Below are 6,234 nucleotides of genomic sequence, written 5' to 3' on the forward strand. Positions count from 1 at the left end.
ATTATCCACCTAACAAGGTCTAAACAATAATTCAACCAGCCTCTTTCGATTACTAAGAAGAATTAATAAATTCAACCAACAAGATAATGCAAAGATATCACAAGTATGCCTCTCTCGATTACATGAACATGTGAATATAGATGCAACAATTAAAACACCCAAAAGGATTCAATGCATAAAACTATAGTTAATATCCATAAACAAATATCAATACACCAAATCCATCAATCCCTAAAGAGAACTACTCCATAGATATGGAGTAATTCATCACAAATATAAAGAAAAACATAAAACGATCCAAACTCTTGTCTTGAGAGAATTGAATGATGAATCCCTTGTGCTTTCGCTTATCCACCATCTATATAGCCTCCTTAGGTCTTAGATGTGTCAAAAGTCCATAAAATAACATTTTTACATGTATTTGTACTAAGAAGGGTCGGGTCCAGATGAAAATACCTTTTCCTGCGCGAACTGGATAATAACTCTGTAAACATTGCATAGGCGCGCAGCATGGGGCGACGCGCCATGCGGGGCAATTGTGGGTAACTTCAGAGAGCTTGTTCGAACAGGCTTCAGGTAAATTGGGCAGCTTCGGTGCGCCACGCGCCGCGGCTGTTGGACTTTCTCTAAGTACGGATTTTCCTTGCTTTTTAGCTATCCCGACATGGTTCTCGACCCCCGAATGCGATCCCGGCTTATTCCCTTAGGCTTTTACTTGAGTTCAAAGCTCCAAATCACTCGAATTCATTCTATAACATCTACATAGCTCGGAATCACTCCTGCAAGGCATAAAATACACAATTAGTGCAAAACAATAGCGATTAACGCTCAAACTCAATTAAAGTGCAGTAAATTGGAGTGTACTAAGAGACTAAAATACGAGATTATAGCCTACCATCAACACCACACACTTAAACCATTGCTCATCCTCGAGCAATCAAATCACACTTTATATAGACACAACCTTATTTAGCAACTCCCCTAACTCATTATACCAAGAATATTTCAAATAGGCTAAGCACAATAGTGTAACATTTTTGCCTCAAGATTTGACTCACAAGTACCACGCATTATTTATAACTCGCCCACTTACTCTAAGATAGAGGTCAACGACATTACCTTTCCATCATGAATCACGTGCCCTCACAACAAAAGAGAGTAGTTAAGAACAATTGGGAACTCAAGATAGAAAGAATTTACTCACTCTCATAAACAACATTCATAAGCCACAAAAGATGAACCATAGGCTTGGCCGTAGTGTACTACTTAACTAATCGAACCCATTCAGGCAAGGATCAAGTAGGACTTTAATAGGTTGTAATGTAGGCTACAGGATGGGTAGGATACATTTAGATATAAGAGTGACTCCAGCTCCTTAAGCACTTTAATACATACATTTCATTGTTCAAAATCCCACACTTATGTCAAACCATAACTCCACCTTTACATCAATATACATTAACTCCCAACTTCTTTAAGCACAATTAAATCGAGATTTACCACTATCATGGAATATTTTGCACAATCATACAACATTTTGTATTCTTTTTCAATTCAAGTGGAACTTACTTTTTCAAAACATTGCACCTTTCTCCCTATTTCATTAGTTCCACTCAAAAGCCAAACCAATCACCCCATACTTCAACTTTTATAAAGTTCATACCAAATTCAAGTGTTCACGAGAGGTACAAGGTTCAAATAGATGGTCAATTCAACAAATGGGTAGGGCATGTAATGTGGTTGCCAAAGAAACAGGATTACAGTCTCAACGGGGTTAACTAAGATACATAACAATTAGGTGGGTAAGAGCATATAACTAGTTCAACGAATAAATGCATGAATCACTTCCAAGACTGAACAACATTACTATTTCTCTTTTCAAACACACAGGGCAAGTTCTAGATATCAAATGCAATGCACAGAATACACAAAACCTTACACACACATGGCACATAACTCACTCAATATTGGACTATCAAGAAACTCTAGGCAAAGAAGTTAATCAAAGTTAAGATCATACAATTTAAGGTACTTATGCAAGAGTCAAAAACTGAGCCTAAGCGCCACAACTAAAGCACTCACTATTCTCAAGGCATAACCAAGTCAAAAGATATTGCCTTCAACTCAAAACACAACATAAGGTTTCCTACACCTAACAAAAACAAAAACTAACTACACCCGGTTCAAACAAAATCCTTGGAAAAGAACCGCGACACGACAAAAAACCAAGGGGTAATTATTACACTACCTAACAAACTAAATTTTTTTTGTCTTTTTATTTTGACTTTAATCCCTCAAGAAACCCGTCGAATGATATCCATCGTCGGGAAAAGTCAAAAATTTTAAATTTTTATGGTTTTTCTCATTTTTCTATCACTAAATACTAAAACAACAAAACTAAATTACTAACACAGATACATACAACATACAATTTTCCCCACCCCACACTTTAATTTATGGCATGTCCCCATGACACCCAATTAAAAAGCATATGGTAAAGGAAACTTCCCTGAATTTTCAGTCGTGATCTGAGTCAAAGTCAAGCTCCATTCCACGTGCACGAACTAATGCACACATCCATGCAGACAACTTCTTCTCATCCTTCTTGGGGTACACCCCACGCTTATCTTTTCCACTCGTTGCAGCCATTTCTTTCGAACCCTTCACTTTCCACTCAACACTTTAAGTTGGTTTCTCCTTTATCACCCCCGTCACTACATTCATCTCGAATGCCACAGTCTCTTCACCCACTCTAAGCATGCGTTTTCTATCATGTATATCTAAAATTTCTCTAACCATAGCTAATAATGGGTTTCCTAAGATTAGGGGTATCTACTTGTTCTCCTCCATATTCACCACTATAAAGTATACTGGAAATACGAACTTAGCTACCCGAACTAAGACATCTTCCACTATCCCCTCGGGTATTATAGTTGTTTGGTCTGCCAACTCCAAAGATATTGATGCAGACCTTATCTCTCCAAGATCATTCTCCAGTTTTCTGTAAATAGACAAAGGCATTAAATTAATTGAGGCACCAGAATCACATATAGACTTATCAAAATTAAGAGTGCCTAACGAGCAATGTATAGTAAAACTCCCTGGATCTCCACACTTTTGTGGGAGTTTGTTTTGCAAGATTGCACTTGAATTCTCCATGAGCTTGACCATAGATGTTTCTTCTATATTTTTATTCTTTGTCAGGATTTCCCTTAAGAATTTTGCATAAGCTGGCATTTGGGAGAGCACTTCTGGGAATGGTAAATTTACATTAATTTACTAATATTGTCTCCCTTTGCTTTGCATCATTTTTCTGGATTTAGTGGTGTTTTTATTTATTATATGATTGTTGTTGTGATACTAATATTGTCTCCTTTTTGTCCTTTTATCATTTTGTTTTTTTTAGCCGAGGGTCTTTCGGAAACAACCTCTCTACTCCTTCGGGGTAGGGGTAAGGTCTACGTACACACTACCCTCCCCAGACCCCATTAGTGGGATTTTACTGGGTTGTTGTTGTTGTTTCAGCATAACCAAATCTCTCAAATTTCTTGTCCAACATCTTTCTATAAAACTTTTGGGGTAAAGTTAATGCAGGCATATGCTCGCTCTCATTTATTTTCTTCCCTTCTTGAAGTTTCCTCTTTCTTCTTTTTCTTATCTCTATTCTTGCCTTTCTTCTTCTTATCAACTTCAATTTTCAGCTGCTCCCCACTTTCTTTTTTAGGCACTACTTCTTTTTGGATAGGGGTCGGCTATTTCGCTACTTGTCCACTTCTCAGAGTTACAACATTTACCGTTTCTTTGGGGATTCTTTCAGTATCAGCTGGCAAAGTACCTGGGATCCTTTTAGACAATATTGTGGCAATTTGTCCCACTTTCTTCTCCAAGTTTCGAAGCCCTATACCAAGTTCTTTGATAGCTTCACCATGAGCATATAACCTCTCATCTGTATTGACAATAAAGGACTTCATTAGATCTTCTAGCCCAGGCTGATTGGATTGTTGAGGTTGAAACTGCTGCATTTGTTGATTTTGGAAGCCTGGAGCTCCTTGTCCCTGGAATCTGGAGTTGTTTTGCTGCCATGCATTTGCAGTACCCCCGGGTGAACTCCATGAAAAATAGGGGTGCTTATGAACCATTACATTGAAGTTATAATTCCCCCACAACATTTACTTCCTCGGTTAAGGCCTGCCACTCATGAGTAGGGTGTCCTCTTCCACATATATCATAAGTCGCGTGATTCTCACTTTGTATAGAAGCTAAGGTTAGCTTCCTTATCTATTTCGCCATGACATCAAGCTGTACCTGCACAGATGTTTTAGCATTAACTTGGTGAACACCATTCGCCCTTCTTCTTTCAGTACTTTCAGATGGCCACTGATTTGCATCATCGAACAATTCATCGAGAATAGTGACTATCTCCTCTGATGTCTTTTTCATCAAAGCATTACTCAATGTTCTACGTGAGGCCGGTGTCAAACCATCTCAAAAATCCTAGAGTTGCATCCAAAGTTCAATTCCGATATGTTGACACTTTCGAACAAATTCCTTGAACCTCTCCCACGCTTCAAACACAGTTTCAATCTCTTTCTGGCAGAAGTTATGTATCTCTCTTCTAAACTTGCCCGTATTACCTGGGGAGAAATATATATCAAGAAATTTCCTGGTCTTCTCAACCCATATTATAACTGATCCCTGGGGCAAGCTTCGAAGTCACTGCTTTGTATCATATTTGAGCGTGAAAAAGAATGCCCTTAAATATACTACATCTTGTGACATACCATTGTATCGGAAGGTGTTCATAATCTCCTCAAGGTCCATTAGATGTGTATTTGGATCTTCATTTGGCTTCCCTCTAAAGACACAATAATTCTGAAGAGTTTGGAGTAGCCCTTGCTTCAATTCGAAATTGTTCGCAGGCACTGGAGGTGGTCTAACACTTGATAAGCCTTGGTTGTAGACAGGTCTAGCATACTCGCGAAGTGGTCTCCCAACCCCCAAAGGTTAATTCTGAACAATTCTCTGAGCCCTCTCCTCCTCATAGACAAGTTGTGCATTCTGAAGAACTGTTTCCTTCGCATCTCGTGCAGCTTTTTCTCGTTGTTGGGCTGCCTCTCTTGCAACCAAATCAACATTATCATCATCTCCAGCCATAATTCTTTGGTTAAGGATTGCCCAACCTTCTCTATATTCCAGGGAGATTTCTTTCCTTCCTCAACTGTAGTAGTTATTTTTCTATTTCTAGTTTGTATGGTAGCACTTCCTCCCCAGAAGATCGAGTCATGCACCACTCTTACCTACAACCTGTGCACAGTCAAAAAGCACCAACAGTAAAAAGGGAAAAATAAAAAGAAAAAGAAAAATTCCTGAATTAGCACTACAACTATTTCAAACACTATTTATTTTCCAATCCCCGGCAACGACGCCAAAATTTGACGAGCTTAAAACACAACACAAAATTATGCTCGCTAGTAGAATATAGTATAATATAATATCGTATCCACATGGATTTGAGTTAAACAGTATTATCATAGTTTTTAGCTAGATTACTATCCAAGATGATCAACGGTTGAGAATTATATGATTAATATTAAAATTAACTTAGAATCTAGAGCTAATTGACTATGACAATCACAACAAAAGTAAGCGAGGAATATATCAATGGGAAAAAATAGGGGTTGATTGGATAGGTGCAAGATAATTGTCTAGGATTTAACTCTAGTTAATTCACTTCTTATGATCAAGTGAGTCTCTCGAATTCACTCAATTATTAATTCAAACGTTTAGTAGAAACTCCTCTCTCGATTAAGTCTCAATCTCACAATATGAACCAATTTAAGCTCGGGGAAGATATGCAAGAGTTTGTAGTGGATTGGTCTTTAGGAGAACCTCTCTCGATTATCCTCCTAAATAGGTCTAAACAATAATTCAACTAGCCTCTTTCGATTACTAAGAAGAATTAATGAATTCAACCAACAAGATAATAGAAATATATCACAAGTATGCCTCTCTCAATTACATGAACGTGTGAATATAGATGCAATAATTAAAACACCCAAAATGATTCAATGCATATAAACTAGAGTTAATATCCATAAACAAATATCAATACATCAAATCCATCAATCTCTAAAGAGAACTACTCCATAGATATGAAGTAATTCATCACAAATATAAAGATAAACATAAAATAATCCAAACTCTTGTCTTGAGTGAGGATTGAATGATGAGTCA

General features: G+C 37.6%; 1 non-coding gene across 1 annotated transcript; it reads left to right on the forward strand.

Moving 5' to 3' along the window:
• The first annotated feature begins 4,516 nt into the window (after positions 1–4,516).
• Positions 4,517–4,623, forward strand: LOC142177827 (small nucleolar RNA R71). Its single transcript, XR_012706375.1, has one exon. It is a non-coding gene; the product is annotated as a small nucleolar RNA R71 (small nucleolar RNA).
• The last annotated feature ends 1,611 nt before the right edge of the window (positions 4,624–6,234 follow it).

Source organism: Nicotiana tabacum, chromosome 23 (assembly GCF_000715075.1).
Source record: "Nicotiana tabacum cultivar K326 chromosome 23, ASM71507v2, whole genome shotgun sequence".
Classification (NCBI taxonomy): Eukaryota; Viridiplantae; Streptophyta; class Magnoliopsida; order Solanales; family Solanaceae; genus Nicotiana; species Nicotiana tabacum.